Source organism: Lissotriton helveticus, chromosome 1_1 (assembly GCF_964261635.1).
Source record: "Lissotriton helveticus chromosome 1_1, aLisHel1.1, whole genome shotgun sequence".
NCBI classification, from domain to species: Eukaryota; Metazoa; Chordata; class Amphibia; order Caudata; family Salamandridae; genus Lissotriton; species Lissotriton helveticus.
In genome coordinates, this window is record NC_136057.1 from 271,284,788 (window position 1) to 271,302,053 (window position 17,266).

Sequence of the window (17,266 nt, forward strand, 5' to 3'; positions counted from 1 at the left end):
AATGACGTGTTACTAGGAGAAGCTGGGGGCTTCGAACTCTGTGCTAGGAGCAGAGACTGAAGTCTGGAGAGTCAGGGCGACATGTACCTAAGCAGTATCTAGTATCTGATGTTTAGAGAACATGTTGATAGAATCCAAAAGTTATCGGGGTAAAGGCGAACAGACTCTAAGACTGGAGCATGCATTATTCTACATGTAGTGCGTGATGAAGAATATTAAATGAGCATTAATACAGTATTTCTCTTACATGGAGACGTAAAGGCTAGACAATGACGGAAACTATTGATGCGATTCAGTAGCTTTAGGAATGCAGAGAAGGAGGACTGAACTGATAACTGGAATCATAACATACTCTTGGCAGACTCAGAGGCAGAGCCAGGCTGAGCCGGGCACTGTGAGGCAGGAAGTAAGTGAAGGGTCGAGGATACAGGTGGGGGCTGTATCGCTCCTCAGCGAGGCTTCAGGAGTCAGGAGCTGAATCTGGTGTCCAGGCCCTTTTGAGGCCTAGAAACGGGGACTTTACAATGAAATAACGTGCACACTGAGAAACGTGGCAACGTAGCTTTACATAGGCCTGATATTCGTAGTATTCACGAGAACTGGAAACTGACATACTAGAGATGGACACAACTGTAATTGCGTCATTAATCGAACATGGGGAATACATATGCATATCAATCATGCACACATAATCATATGATGGAGGACGCGTAGGGACACAGAACATGGCAAAATTTACTTTTCCACACCCCCATTATCGCGGTACATGAAAAGTAAGCGAAAACAAATTAAAACATAGAAATAAATGATTTCACAATATACCATGAGTAGTTACTTTATACTTCTTATTATAAAAATATACTATGCCATTATGAATTAGTGCAACAGACAATAACACAAGAGCATCTGCGCAAGCTTCACCATGTGAGTATTCAGACAGCCATATTAGAGGCAAATACGCATGCGCACATTTTCCCACCAGAACTGCAACTACGTCACGTCACGTGAGTGTGACTAACGCATGCGCAGTAGAAAATTCCCAAGCGACGGCCATTTTTAAGGACAAGGGTTATTTGTATTAGTAAAACACATAGGCAAGCATCACTAAGATACATGTATATCAAAAATAAAGGAAATTAGTAAGACATACAAATTGAATTATAGGATTATAATGTGAATCGAGGTTCTTGATTTCAGCAAGTCGCGTAATGTGCGAAATCTTGCTTCATCAAAACAATGAACACCAACTGATAAAATTCTCGAGTATACCACAACAGCATAGGGACAAGGAACAGCAGGCCCCTCCGGCACTTGACCCAGTCCATTATGACAATTGGAGAACGACCACAGAAATTAGCAAAAGCCTGGAGAATCGCCCGAATGGAAACATCCATACAGACATATTCAATAGAGCAACATCACCCAGCCCCCCACTCGGGGATGTACTTCACTCACTCCGACGCACGTCACTGAAGTTGGAACGACTAAATGACCAAATAACTGACGCCCTCAGGAGAACGAGCATTGGACCATCAAATGGCCAAGCAGCAGTACATACCTCATCCCTACCCACATTACACTGACACTGAGAGGAATGCAGACAGTGCCACAGCAATCGTTCCCCTTGGTTTGAGACAGATGCATCAGGACAGACACATACAACGGCCCCAACAGCCCAGGCCCACTTCGCACAGCAAGAGCCACCCTTACCAAACAATGCAACTATGACATCCCCTCTCATTCCTTTTGTCCCGCAACCTGCAGCAACTGTGGCAGATCCCTTTGCCCCACGATCTACCGCAGCTATGGTACAACTCGCACGCCCCAACAACTACAAATCCATTCCACCCACAATGTCAGGAATTCCAAAGTTGACGTGATACAGGCAGGAGAAGGAGGACTAGGAAAACAGAATTAGAGAGCCTCAGGGTATTAGGGACGCACAGATGTCCGGATGACATAATGTATGATGTCTCTGGCATTGCTTCTATGCACAACACCCGAGCTAGAAAGTGTAATGGCCTCTTTCTCAGCAAACATGTGCCCCGCGAAACAACGGTCTAACGCCCAACGAGATAGTGATACTAGGTGAAGGTTCAGATTATGCCGTCAACCCCTTCACAGACGATTTGGCAGGTTGAACAGAAACCCTAGCCCCACAGATGCTCCCATGGCCAAGAGAAGGGTCCTTTGAGCCACAACATATGGCAACAGCAGTAGAATGCATCCTACAGGGTGCAGGAGATGAAGATTGGAATTATACCTATATGAGGGCCAGTCTAAAGATTTGGCAGAAATATGCCAGACAACATGACCTCACACGGCCAAAAGATCTAGACACAGGAGTGACACATCAGATGCCACTCTTGTAAAAAAAAAAAAAAAACACGGAACCACCTGTTTATATTTCATGGTCCTACGCGGACAAGGAAAACATTAAGAAGCTCCCCCCCCCCCCCCTTCGCAGAGGGTGCTGGCAAATGGATAGCGGCCCTGGAAAGGAATACTACGGGTAACTTCGTAGGGATAGGTGATATGAAAAGTTTGCTCATCTCCATCATGTGAGAGGAAGAGGAGGACATCTTCAAAAGCGTCAGTAATGGTTTAATAACTATGAATGACACACAGTATGATGGGGAACCATTTGATAAAATAAGACCAGCGGTCTGGGCCAAATTACGGACAAAGTTTCTGGATGTCCCTGACATTGGATCCCTCATGTCGCTGACAATGCAAGCGAACGAGGATCCTATTAACTTTATCTCCAGGATGAAAGACAAATGGCATCAGGAGTTAGGAGATAAATGGAACGCAACAGGAGGGAATAGCAGGCTCTTCTAACACATGGTTAAGAGAGGACTACCAGAGGATGTACAGGAAAAGTTAGACGAAGTAGTAGCCATGGAAGCAAAACCATGGCCTGATATTCAGGATCACATTAACCATTTCTGCAAAAAGAGACAAGACCAAGAAAAGAGTAGACAGCTAGCTATAAAGAATGCAGCTGCAAAATTTGTGCAACAGAAACTTAATAAGAAAAAAGACACCCCAGACACAGTCATGTTGGCTGTACCCGTCAGTCAGATGACGGCAGTCACTACATTCCCCCAGAATGACCTGAACGCACTAACAAATAACACCCAGCCTGCCCCCCAGCAGATGCAAACACAGCCGGCCATACAATATGTGCAGACCAAGCCCCAACCGGCCGTGCAATATGTACAGGCCCAGCCACAGCCTACCGTGCAGTATGTGCAACAGCAGCCCCCTGTACAATACATAGTAGCACAACCCCAGATACTGTACGCCTACGCCCAGCCTGCCCCTCAGCAAAACATGCAGCAAGTGCAGCTCCAAGCACCCTTGATTGCCCAATCTCAACAGTCGCTACCAACAGATGCAAGCTCCCATGCAGCAGAAACAGCAGATACCCACCTACCAAGTGATGCCCCAACAGCAAAATACTGTACCACAAGGTGGCTTGGTGATCACCCCCAACAATTCATTCACACAAGCCATCATCCAACAATACCAAGCAGGAGGATATACTAGCTAGGACAGCCCACAGACAACTCGTGTGCCCGGTTTTATTATACACCATGAGCGGTGAAGATGGCCCCACTGTCCTGGACACGATAAATAACAGAACATATAGCTTTCTCATTGACACAGGCGGACCTCTGCCCATTTCAGATCAGATAGCGGACACACAGGGATTCTCTGGGGCAATAGCAAGGGTCCCTTTCACCAAGCCAGTACCCATACAAATAGGAGACCGTGTACTGGAACAACGACTACTTTACTCGCCACATTCTCCAGTGAATCTTTTAGGGCGAGACCTCATGGCAAAATTGAACATGACCATTCACTTCAATGAGAATGGCACAATGATATGCTCCATACCAGGCACACCCTTGCCAAGGATGATGGCACTCACTATTGACTCCTTGAAAGATCAAATAAGAGCCCGCCCAGTGGATGAAAAGGCATTCTCTAATGCGGTACACATCATTGTAGCGAACACACCAGAACTGCACAATAGCACTGTCCAGCTACCAAAAGAATTTCTCTTTCGCCCACAGTCCCAGGACTCCCCAATATCAGACAGGAAGATGATCCTAGGCATACATGCTCTTGAAATCACACCCACAGACGGGGCATTCCTAGCAAGTGGCGACCACATGTGCACTTGGGCCTGTGTCATTTTTATTGAGCCTGGACAACTGGTAAGAAGCATTTCAGATGAGCAACTCTTTGGCGATCCTGATGAGTATTCCAAAACAGAAATTATCTACATGAATGAGGTATCCCTCTCAGTAACAGTGGAAAAAAGATCACCCACTGCCATACCAAAATATGATTCTGTACGCGAAGCAGACTTGGCTCAAGTCCCGCCACACTTGTGGACTACCGGCCCCAATGATGTAGGCCTTTTTCACTCTGCCACCCCATTTAAGATAACCCTGAAACCAGGCGCAATCTTACCCAGAATAAAACAGTATCCACTATCTAAGGAAGCAGAAGAGGGTATTGCCCCTACCATACAGGCCTGGCTGGACCAGGGAGTCATATACCCCTGTACCTCTTCCTGTAATACATGCCTTTTTCCAGTGCACAAGACCAATCAATGGCGTCAAGTACACGACCTGCGCCCAATTAACAACATAGTGGTACCAGAGTTTCCCATTGTCCCAGACCCCTCGGTCATCCTCACAAATGTTCCCCCGGAAGCACAGCATTTTTTCCGTGATCGACCTGAAAAATGCGTTTTTTAGCATCTCCCTTCCCCTAGACGGTCAATACCTATTGGCTTTCTCGTATAGGGGAGTGCAAATGACGTATACAAGATTAGTAAGAATATGTTGGATGTTGATGCACAACCTAAGGTTTAAATATTTCAAAGTTACTGTTTGTAGAAATTTTGGGTGCTCCTCGGGTGGCGTATTCCGTTCACAAACGCCGCGTAACATGAAAAGATGTGCTTCTAATGGGTCATTAGTAGCATCCCCGATGGGCACTCTACTATGGGTTTCTTGTTCAAGAACTCCACATCAATAAAGTTATTCAATCTTCTTTATTATCATATATGAAAAATCTTAGTCTGATGAAATTATTCTTTTCTTCTCATTCCATTTGATTTTTCATTTTACCATAGACATTGTTGCTAATCACTCCAATGCATTTCGGGCGACTTACAGCCCTTCCTCAGGGAGCCTCACTGTCAGATTAAAAATAAGACATTTTTGCATTTAGGTAACGTATTCCTTCATATTTCAAAACAAAACATTATAAGCATCCAAATCAGTGTCTTGGCGTGTCACACGTGAGTGTAATCATGCCGAAAAAATAGTGCTCGTGAAGAGTGTTAGTGTACCGACGGTAAAATAACCGTAACGGAAAAAGAACTTACATGTCTACTTCGTATCGACGACTCTCTTCAATTCTAAAAAGAAAACGTAGATGAAAATGCCAGCTAATGGACCTGGTTTCAAAAGAACATAAACGTTGGTTACGAGAACCAAACTTACATATCGTGGTTTCTTCCGACGTTGTTCATACGGTGAATTCACTGGAATGCATTCGGCACTTCCGTGTGTTCCTGTTGAGGCTATGTGTGGTTGGCTATAGTTTAAAGCACGTCATAACTCTACACCGTCGGGCTAAAGAACAGACTATGAAGTGTCGGAGAGTCATTAAGACAGACTGCGAAACAAACAGAAAAATAAACGGAAAAAATTATCTGGTAAACCGGAAAAAGTGCAATTTTCAAAATAAACAGTACAGGCGCGTTGTGTGTGTAGTGGATACTAATGTGATGTATAATGCATTTGATAACACAAAACCTGAAAAAACTGGCATATGCCATAATGGACAAAGGTAACAGACAGACTTGTAAGCAACCATACTGTGTAAGTCTGAATTACAGTTAACAAGATAATTCAATTCGATCATTAAGACCGTTCGGGCAACTTGAACACAGTCTTTGTATCCAAACATTCTCATGTTGTAGGAGGTATTTGTTGTTATTTCTCCCTTCTTTTCTCTCAATACACTCTAGGATCATAAATTTCAGTTATATATTGTGATGTTTTTCCAAAAAATGAGTGGCTATTGAAGATTTGGTGTTGCCAGCACGAATGTTGGATTTGTGCTCTGTAATACGTGTCTTAATTTTTCTTTCAGTTTTTCCCACGTATACTTTTCCACATGGGCACTTCAGTAGATAAATAACATTTGTAGTGTCACATGTAGCAGTCACTCTGAGCTTTATATTAAAACCCTTCATGGGATGTGTTATAGTACATCCCTGTATGATGTTATTGCAACTTCCACAATTTAGGCACGGTGTAGTGCCCTTATATAGTTGACAGTTGGTTTTGGTTCTTGTTTGAGAATTTCACCCATATTTTTTCCTCTTGTGTAAGCAAATAGTGGAGGAGCTGAAAAGATAGTGATGACAACAGAGTGGTAAATGTTTCAAAATTCTCAACACAAAGTATCAAATACAAGAAGATTATTAAGAAGCATTGGCCAATTTTAGATCTAGAACCAGATTTCAACTCTATCTTTTCAGCTCCTCCACTATTTGCTTACACAAGAGGAAAAAATATGGTTGAAATTCTCAAACAAGAACCAAAACCAACTGTCATCTATAAGGGCACTAGACCGTGCCTAAATTGTGGAAGTTGCAATAACATCATACAGGGATGTACTATAACCCATTCCATGAAGGGTTTTAATATAAAGCTCCGAGTGACTGCTACGTGTGACACTACAAATGTTATTTGTCGACTGAAGTGCCCATGTGGAAAAGTATACGTGGGAAAAACTGAAAGAAAAATTAAGACACGTATTACAGAGCACAAATCCAACATTCGTACTGGCAACACCAAATCTTCAATAGCCACTCATTTTTTGGAAAAACATCACAATATATCACAACTGAAATGTATGATCCTAGAGTGTATTGAGAAAAAAGAAGGAAGAGATAACATCAAATACCTCCTACAACGCGAGAATGTTTGGATACAAAGACTGTGTTCAAGTTGCCCGAACGGTCTTAATGATCGAATTGAATTATCTTGTTACCTGTAATTCAGACTTACACTGTATGGCTTCTTACAAGTCTGTCTGTTACCTTTGTCCATTATGGTATATGCCAGTTTTTTCAGGTTTTGTGTTATCAAATGCATTATACATCACATTATTATCCACTACACACACAACGCGCCTGTACCGTTTATTTTGAAAATTGCACTTTTTCCGGTTTATCAGATCATTTTTTCCGTTTATTTTTCGGTTTATGTTTCGCAGTCTGTCTTAATGACTCTCCGACACTTCATAGTCTGTTCTTTAGCCCGACGGTGTAGAGTTATCACATGCTTTAAACTATAGCCAACCACACATAGCCTCACCGGGAACACACGGAAGTGCCGAATGCATTCCAGTGAATTCACCGTATGAACAACGTCGGAAGAAACCACGATATGTAAGTTTAGTTCTCGTAACCAACGTTTATGTTCTTTTGAAACCAGGTCCATTAGCTGGCATTTTCATCTACGTTTTCTTTTTAGAATTGAAGAGAGTCGTCGATACGAAGTAGACATGTAAGTTCTTTTTCCGCGACGTTTTTTTTGCCATTGGTACACTAACACTCTTCACGAGCACTATTTTTTCGGCATGATTACACTCACGTGTGACACACCAAGACACTGATTTGGATGCTTATAATGTTTTGTTTTGAAATATGAAGGAATACGTTACCTAAATGCAAAAATGTCTTATTTTTAATCTGACAGTGAGGCTCCCTGGGGAAGGGCTATAAGTCGCCCGAAATGCATTGGAGTGAGTATACAAGATTAGCACAGGGGTTGTGAGCCCCCTAGCGTCTTTAACAGAGTTGTCAAAGAAGATTTATCAAATTTTCAATGTGACAGCACTTTGTTGCAATATGTCGACGACATTTTGCTCAGCAGCACCACAGAACAGCAGTGCAGAAAGGACACCACTTCTCTGCTTACTATCTTAGCACACAGAGGTTACAAAGTGGACAAAAATAAACTTCAGTACTGCCAAAGAGAGGTACACTATCTAGGCCAATTACTGTCAGCATCAGGGAGACGGGTCATGCCAGATAGAGTTGAGGCCATAAAAAGTACCCAGGAGCCCCTAACAGTCAAAGACATGCAGAAGTTCCTAGTATTAGTGAACTATGTCCGCCAGTAGGTCTTTGATTTCACAACAATAACTGCCCCTTTGTTGAAAACAGTCAGAGACAGACGCAACAGAATAGACTGGACACCTGAAATGACAGCATCCTTCAAGCAGTTAAAAGATTAAATAACAAACGCACCAGTGTTAGGCTCACCTGACTACACAAAGGAATTCTACTTGTTCGCTCACTGCAATGGCCAGGTCATGACTGCTGTACTTACGCAAAAATACCCCATGGGCCATAAGCCCATCGCTTACTTCAGCGGCATGCTAGGCTCTGTTATGAAAGGTCATTACCCCTGCGAACAAGCTCTTGCCGCTGCAGTATTCACTGTAGAGAAGGGCAACCCCATTGTCATTGTACACTGAGCACGCTGTTTTTGCCATAATTCAGAAAGCCAAAACAACATTAACAACACAAAGAGTGTCAGGCTACGCAGTCATACTGTCATTACCTTCCTTGAAAGTTGTCAAATTTCACACAGTCCATCCTGCCACGTTCTTTGCCCATCCCACTGCAGCCTCAGACGACACTCATGATTGCACCATATACTCTCCAGATGAGTCAGGAGCAGCAAAGCAGGACCCCTTGCCAGACAGCACTGTATATTTTGTTGATGGGTCCTCCATCATTGACCAAGAAACAGATCAGGTACACAGGAGCAGCAGTGGTTAGAGCCCAACAACACAAGTCCTCTGATTCCCTAGACATTGTACAGCAGATTGCATTACCCCACATTACTCATCCCAAGCTGCCGAGCTAGTGGCACCAATTGCCGCTTTGAACCACGGGCTGATGATCGCATTACCGTTTACTCAGACTCTGCATGTCTCACAAAAACAACACACTCCAGCATCTTGCACTGAAAAAGGCGCGGATTTCTTAAATCTGATGGGACGCCTGCAAGTCACAAACAGTTGTTGGAATAATTAATTGAGGCTCCTACACTCCCTATTGAGGTAGCTGTTGTTAAATGTGCAGCGCACACTAATGGACAGGACTTTGTCTCCAAAGGTAACGCTCTGGCAGATTGGGCAGCCAAAGCTGCAGCCAGAGGCCCCCCACCTGTGACTGAGCCAGATCCTCAAAGCATCCCTATCCTACTTGCTCAAGCAGTAGCTCCAGCAGAGCAGGTCGAAGAAAGAGTAGCTCCAGCAGAGCAGACCAACACGCATGAAGTTATTGTAGCTCCAGCACAGCACACAGATGTGAATAGTGAAGCTCTTGACACTCAATACTCCCTAACCTATCGACAACACGTAACAATATGATCACATTGCCCAACTGCATCTCAGAGAAATACAAGAAAGTCTGGGAAGTCTGTCCTGCTACAAGCATTACTGCAGGTGGCACTGGACCAACTACATCTTCCCGCACATGTCTCCCGAGATAACATGTCCACAACATTGCAAACAGACTGGTTCATTCCTAATGCCCAAGAACTGATGCAACTCTTTGTTAATAAATGCCTCATCTGCCAAAAATGCTCACCAAACACAACTCTTAAAGTCGCCTCCACCATCCCCAAACCCTCTGGCCCCTTCAAAGAACTCCACCTCGACTATGTCGATATGATTGATCGATGCCAAAATTACCGATATCACATTGTGGTAGTATGCCCATTCTCGCGCTGGATCGAAGTTGGACCATGCGTCCACTGCGATGCCAAAGCAGCAGCCACATTCCTACTCCGTGATGTCATTTCCCACTGGGGAATCCCCGACGCCATTAGGACAGACAACGGAAGCCATTTTTCAAACGCCATATTTTCCTTTCTGACCACAATGCTAGGCATCAGACACAAACTGACATCCGCTTACCACCCCCAAAGTAATGGCATTTGTGAACGCCTCAACGGCTTGCTCAAAAACAAAATAAGCGCCACTATCGGTAAAAAATGGCTCTACTGCCTCCCACTTACCCTCTTCTCACTAAAGAACTCCCCAAGTTCGGATCACCACCTCACGCCCCGCCAGCTTGTCACTGGACGATCCATAAATGTAGCTGTCCCTTCCACCAGGCCCAAAACTGATAGTGAATCATCCTCTGAGATTGTTAAAGCAGAGCTCTACGATTTCTTGTGCACACTAACCCGCGCTGCGCAGTTCCTTTCTGCCCAGGTATCCAAGAGGAAAGAGAAGGGCCCCATCGATCCTGAGCTCCCACCAATTCGTCCTGGGACCCTGATCTTCATCCGGAAGCACGTCGGGCGCTGGAAGGATCCCAAGTTTGAAGGCCCCTTTGAGGTGACTGATTCATCTACAACTGCCGTCCGGATAGCTGAGCGCAAAGCATGGATACAAAGGAAGGATGTCCAACTCGACCCTGCACCTTTGCAGCATCAGACAATGGACTAAAAGAGGAAAGGGGCATGCCCATGGTCCCCGTGAAAAAGGACAGCGTCTTCCCTTCCACTGTTGACGAAGAAGACACTCACATGCTGCTCCATGAATATAGCAGCCGTGATGCCAAGATATGTATTCTCACTATATTAATGTTATGTATCATTGGAGTGTCACTAGCAACATTTAATTGGTATATCTTTTCTTGCTGTAAAGAGTTATCACGATACAGGTAGCAAAAATGCATTAGTGTCCACTGTTCCATCCACTGTACCAGCGGTCACTCACCAGAAGAACACAACACACAGCACACTAGGTCCCAAGCTCCCTGACAGTAGCACTAGCAATACATGCACCAGTACACAACTCGAACTCCCAGGTGACGGAAACAGTATATGGGATAGGGCTGCTAGCCTCACAGAACCACAAGTTTCCCGTCAACGCCCTTCTAGCCACCACAGAGCCCGCCGATTCGCTATCTCCCCTCGTAGGACAAAGCCCCTTGTCCCCCACAGGCCAACAGAACAAAGGACAGAGTACAGGACATTCAAGACATTCCAACATCTTGTAGAGATACAGAAGAGCCTAGGGCCCATAATAAGTCTACAGCAGTCAATTAGGGATCATTCGGTCCACTCTTCCCTAGTAGAAAACTCACGGTACAGGGACATGACAGCAGTAGGGAAAACAATAACAAATGATTCTTGCTACATATGTTCCTACATCCCCCATGCAGTAGGTGCGGACAGAATTTTTCCTAAAGAAGTCCCACCACAGAGTGCCATGTGCCTTCTGCACTTGTATTTTTGCCGCATAGAAGGGCAAATTCAGGTAATCGCGGCTGACATATCCACGTCATATGTAAACATCTCAAAATGGGACTACACCTACAACATACACAAAGTTGTCTCTCACCCGAATGGCCTTGAGGAAATAATAAAGGATATGCGTAGGGTCAGAGTGAGAAATATAGAGTCTAAGGCACATATGATTAGGGAACGTGGATGAATCACAACAGGCATACCCACAGCTAAATGTGATGGGACAATAGTAGGTCTAGCACACGCACACCCATTAGGGGTGTGCCCCTGTCAAAATAGAACAATACTGCACCTGTGGGCAAATTTTTTATAACAACAAATGGAATGGTCCAGGCTTTGTGTCATGCAAAGCAGCATCTTTAGGCCCCCCTTGGGTAGATTCAGATTATGAAGAAGGAATTGATTGGGAAGTTGGGGATGAATGTGAAGTCATTTGGAATAAGGAAGGCAAGAGATACACCTGGGGTGGGGAGGGAATGGCCAAACCTAAGAAAGCATTTAAACTAAAAAATCCTCTTCTTTGTTTTATAGGTAACGGCTCTGTCCCTGTTGGGCGTAACACAGATTGCAACACGACTATCTTTATTTTTGACATGCAGTTCGGCACCTCGGCTCTGATGGACTACTACTGGGCTTGTGGAGAACGCCTCTATCTCCAGCTACCTCCTCAGTGGCTTGGACTTTGCTCCTTAGTGACTCTGCATGAAGTACACCTAGTTGTGCAGGCATCGAATGTCTCCCACATCCTGTCACACCCAATGACAGTCGATGTAACATTCCTCCACCGCCGAACAGCTGAGTACTTTGCAACCAATGCCCTTGGTAACGTCCCTCAGGAGTTTTGCCTCTTCAACAAGGCCCAGCTCTTCTTTGGAGGGGTAGTTCCAGTCGTCCAAATTAATGCAAATGCCCGCTGGCTGGAAGTGACCTGCTATAGGTCATGAAGGCCATCAACAGCACCAGGGATGGACTAAATGCAATTAGGGAAGAACTGTGCCCCTTGAGACTGATGGTTCTGGAGCATCGCTACTTCCTGGACATGCTAACTGCTAAAGACGGTGGTCTGTGCCATAGAATAGGAAAATCCTGCTGCACGTTCATACCGGGAAACGACGAGGATAATGGATCAATAGCAAGGGCCATTGAGAAGTTGACCAACTTGGGAAAAGAAATGACCGAGGAAGGAGGTGCCCCTGCGGACATTATTCCAACGGACTGGTTCGACTTTGGCTGGATGCCTTCATGGCTGACAGCAATACTGAATATAGTTATACCCAAAGTTGGAATTATGTTGTTTCTGTGTTGCGTCTTTCAGATAGGGAGCCACTGTATTAAGAGATTTAGCACCAAGGCAGTAGGGATGAACTATGCTAGCACAGGGATTTACCAGGTAGCAAAGTATGAGGACATGGATCGTGTTCCTGGGGATGGGACTGGGATACAATTAGAAATGAGCGAGCTACCAGCACCTGGCACTCACTACGGCATACCGTCAGCTCCTCCACTCCCCCCAGGTAGAGTTACCCTGAGCAAGATCCCCGCAGCTGTTCGATATGAATGTATTCTAAATGAATCAGCTGCAGAATATGTCGAAATACTCGTTAGGCCAGATGGAGAGACTACCAAACAGACAACAACTCCAAGGCAGCTTTACGTGTTATGTTAACGACATGCCCTGGATTCCCCCACTAGAGGAAGGGTCACCAAGATATTCTGTAAAAAGTGTGTTCATAAATGAACAAGAGGAGGGAAATGATGCAGGATCACGTTTTACCATCTGGTGGCCCAACATAGCATTTTTGATCGACCTTAATAGAATGAAGGTCTCATGTGGGCCCTGCAAGTGAAAATCTGAAAATATGCTAAAGTGACCATTTTTCACCATACACAATCAGTAAATGACAGCCCACCCATTCTTTAAACCCCCTGCATATAGGCCTAAGCCAAAGGCCACCGCCTCGTGTTGCCATTTTTTTTATAATAAAATCCACTAGGCCCTGATGGTTCCAAACATGCATTTCTGTCGCGTTGAACACAACGAGGTAGCTTGGGCAACCACAAAGTACAGTAATTTTCCGAAGTTGCAAGACCAACACCCACACACACATACACAGGACCAGCTGGTACATCTTGGACCGTTGCTACATTATTATTTTGAAAGATAGCTTGCTCAAGAGAAACCACAGCCGTATCTTGCGATAGTAGTAGCTGTTTCAGGTTCTGCTCTCATATATATTTTTAGAAATATGTACTTGACAAGATGTTCTTTGTTTATATTTTGCGGTCAAGCATGGCCAACCACCCGCTCAACCATCTGACCATTTCCGTGTCCTAGGACATGCGGTCAAGCCACTTGCACCAGAAAGTAAGTCAGAGCAGTGTCATAGTTCTGTATTTTTACAGGTATAATAGATCCAATGCCTCAATTAGAAGCCAGAACTCTCATGCAAGTGCTTGGCACGAGCGTGGGTTCTCGGGCCGGCCATTTATCTGACTTGGGACTTCAAAGCCTATTTCTCAGGTGGTACCTCCCAATCTAGATAACCTATTTTGCCTTTTAATCTCTCTGATTATTCTCGGTACTTTTCATCCACACCCAATTCCTTGCATTTAGGGTTTCTTAAAATGATGAACCTTGCATGGCTAGTTCTCCGTAGGAAGGTTTGCCTCTAGGCACTAGAATTTCATAAAGTGTGCTTCCTATCTTTGATTCTCTAACTGATTTCAATGATGCCTTTTTACTAGATTTTCATTCCAGCTGGTCTTATAGAATTTTGAGCATTATAATAATGATCATGTGTTTTATTCCTGACGGAGTGAAGTCAGGTTTCTTAATGGTTTTTGCTTAGTTATATGAAATTATATGCATTTATTGATATACTTGTGTTTTAACAAATAAAAGTGCCACTTCAATATGATTCTTTGTCATCTCGTATCTTTCTTCCTTGTTCCTCAATGAAGAGGTGCGTTGGTGGTTTATGACCACGTCGGTGGCCTGTGACCACACCCAAAGGGCATGTGTTTCCCTTTATGAACGGCAGGAAAACTAGGCAGACGGCGGGACAGAATAGGCAGCAGAACGCTGATGAAAACAATTACTAATGGACACAACAGAGCATCACTAGCACAAAAATGGCAATAGAAAGATAACTGCAGAATGGAAATCGAGTTAGGCACAATAAGGGTAAAAAACACATCAGGCACAATAAGAACAGGGAAGGATAAAAACAGAGGGAAAAACAAAGTCAGGCACAATAAGAACAACAGGATAAAGGCAACAGAGTGATAGATGAAAAAGGAAAAACGAAGCAAGACAGAAATGGAAGCACAAGCGAGGCAGGGAGGAGCTATCACAAGGTTATGAGTCTGACTAACTGAATTATCTTGGCCTTTTTTTCTCACCCATGTTTTTGGGTTGGCTCCCGATAAAACAAAATGGTTACTTACCATTCAGAGTAGTTTTAGAGCTTGAAGAGCTCTCTGGATTCACATGCTGTGCATAATTTCGCCATCTAGTGGTTGGGTCTGGAATAGTCTGATTTTGTTTTGTTTTGGGCATCGTCAACCACCATTTGGTTCCAGGTACGTCCCCTCTGTGACGTCAGATGGAACCCTGGAAGTTGTTGTGCGTGGTAGGAATCTTCTGAATCTATTATCTGTGTTTTATTCTCTAGTCCTTTAGATGGTCCTTTAGTGAATTGTTAGAAATATGATTTCCCACCGGTTTGTATTCATTGTAGGGGTCGCATGTGAATCCAGAAAACTCTTCAAGCTGCATAACTAATCCTAATGGTAAGTAACCATTTCGTTTTGCAGCATGAATCCTTTTCTTGATTCACATTCTGTGCATCAGATTACGTAGCGGTTTCTCCCTTTTTGGGGAGGTTGTGGTGAGAGGAAGACTTTGCAGTGTACCTTTTGTCCAATTTCTGCATCCTTATTTATTTGTATGGCTACACAGTAATGTTTGGTGCAGGTATATGGTGGTGCCCATGTAGCTGCTGCACATAGAGTATCTATGGGCACATTGGCCATAAATGCCAGTCGCTCCATTCTTCCTAGTTGAGAAGCTGTTGGTTGTACCATTAGTTTTTTGTTTGTGGTGGTCTAGCATAGTTGGATCCATCGTGCAATTGTTGCCTTTGTGGCAGGCGTCCCTGTTTTAGTATGCGAGTAGGCAACAAACCGTTGTTTGCTTTTACGAGTTTGTTCTGTTTTCTGTAGATAGTACAGTAGTGACCTCCTTAAATTCAGGGTATGAGGCTTCGTTCCCCTCTGTTTTTGGGTCCTTGAAGACTGGAAGGAGAATACTTTGATTTAAGTGATATTTGGATATCACTTTTGGTAGGAATTGTGGGTTCGGTTTTAAAATAACCTGTCCTTATAGATTTGCATATATGGTTCTTGTATGGTTAGCGCTTGTAACTCACTTACTCTCCATAAGTATGTGATGCAATAAGAAATGCTGTATTTAAAGTGAAGTGTTTGAGGTCTGCCTTATGCATGGGCTCAAATGGTTTTGTCATAAGTCGTCTGAGCACTGTATTTAAACTCCACATGGGGACTGGAGCTGAACTAGAGGGCACAATTCTTTTAGACCCCCTGGTGGAAGCTATGATGGCAGGGAGATGTACCTTTATGCTGGAGTAGTTGATGTGGCTGTCAAGAAGTTGAGTTAGATATATGATCACTGTTTGTGTATTGATTGAGTTAATTCAGTTGTTAGCTGTGCATCAAGTAGTATACCGCTTCCATTTTGCGGCATAGCATTGTCTTGTAGTTTGTCTTCTTGCCTCCTTTAGAATCTCCATTGTTCGTTGAGGCAAGTTGAGGTGGCCAAACTATACGTATTCAGGTGCCAGGCCACTAGGCGTAAGGTTGCTGGCTCTGGGTGAAAGATTTGGCCCTGTTGCATTGTTAGTAGGTCCTTGTCCGCTCTGATTTTGATTATCTGTCTCTTGGACAGTTCTAGCAGACTTGTATACCATGCTTGTCTGGCCCATTGTGGAGCAATGGGAATTAGGTTTGTCCCTGGTTGTCTTGCTTTTTACAGACCTCTTTGTATTAGAGGTATTGAAGGAAAAGCGTATGCAAATGTCCCTGACCAATCTAGTGACAGGGTATTCCCTTTTGACAGGTGAGGAAACCTTGAGGCAAAGAACTGGCATTTCTTGTTCTGTATTGTCGCAAACAGGTCTATCTCTGGGGTTCCCCAGAGTTTGAAGATGTATTGTACTGTCTTGTGCTTCAATTTCCACTCGTGAAAGCAGTTGTTCTGTCTGCTAAGATCTGCTGTTGTGTTGTATACTCCTGGCAGATGTATTGTTTGCAGATTGATCCATTGAGAAATCGCCCATTGCCAGATCTGTTGCGCTAGCTTTCTTAGCGGAAATGATTTCGTAACTCGTTGTTTGTTGAGGTTGAACATTGTGGTGGTGTTGTCATGTAATGTGTCCCCTTGTTGGCTGGGGCTAGTGTCTCTAAAAGGACTATTCCAACCAACCACTAGATCGCGGAATGATTCAAAGCATGTGAATCCAGAAAAGGATTCATACTGCAAAAGTTTAGTTTTCTTGAGTCTTTTGATTGTTACACCGAACAGCAGATTCACCATCTCAAATTCGACAGTCAAATATCACATTGATCAGCTTTTAATACAAAGGATATCAAGGAATGCAGACCAGTTAACCTGAACAAAGACTCTGGTTAGTAAATCCCAGACTTGAAGAGGATTACCATCTTTAAGATTCTTGGCTGAGGTTAAGCCTAGATCAGGTGGATCTAGGGAAATTTGCATTGTTTTTATTTTAGAAAGTCATAAACACTGTCATAATTTATCATACATTCTTTTTTTTTTATTTACAATGCACTATAAAAATGTAAATTTA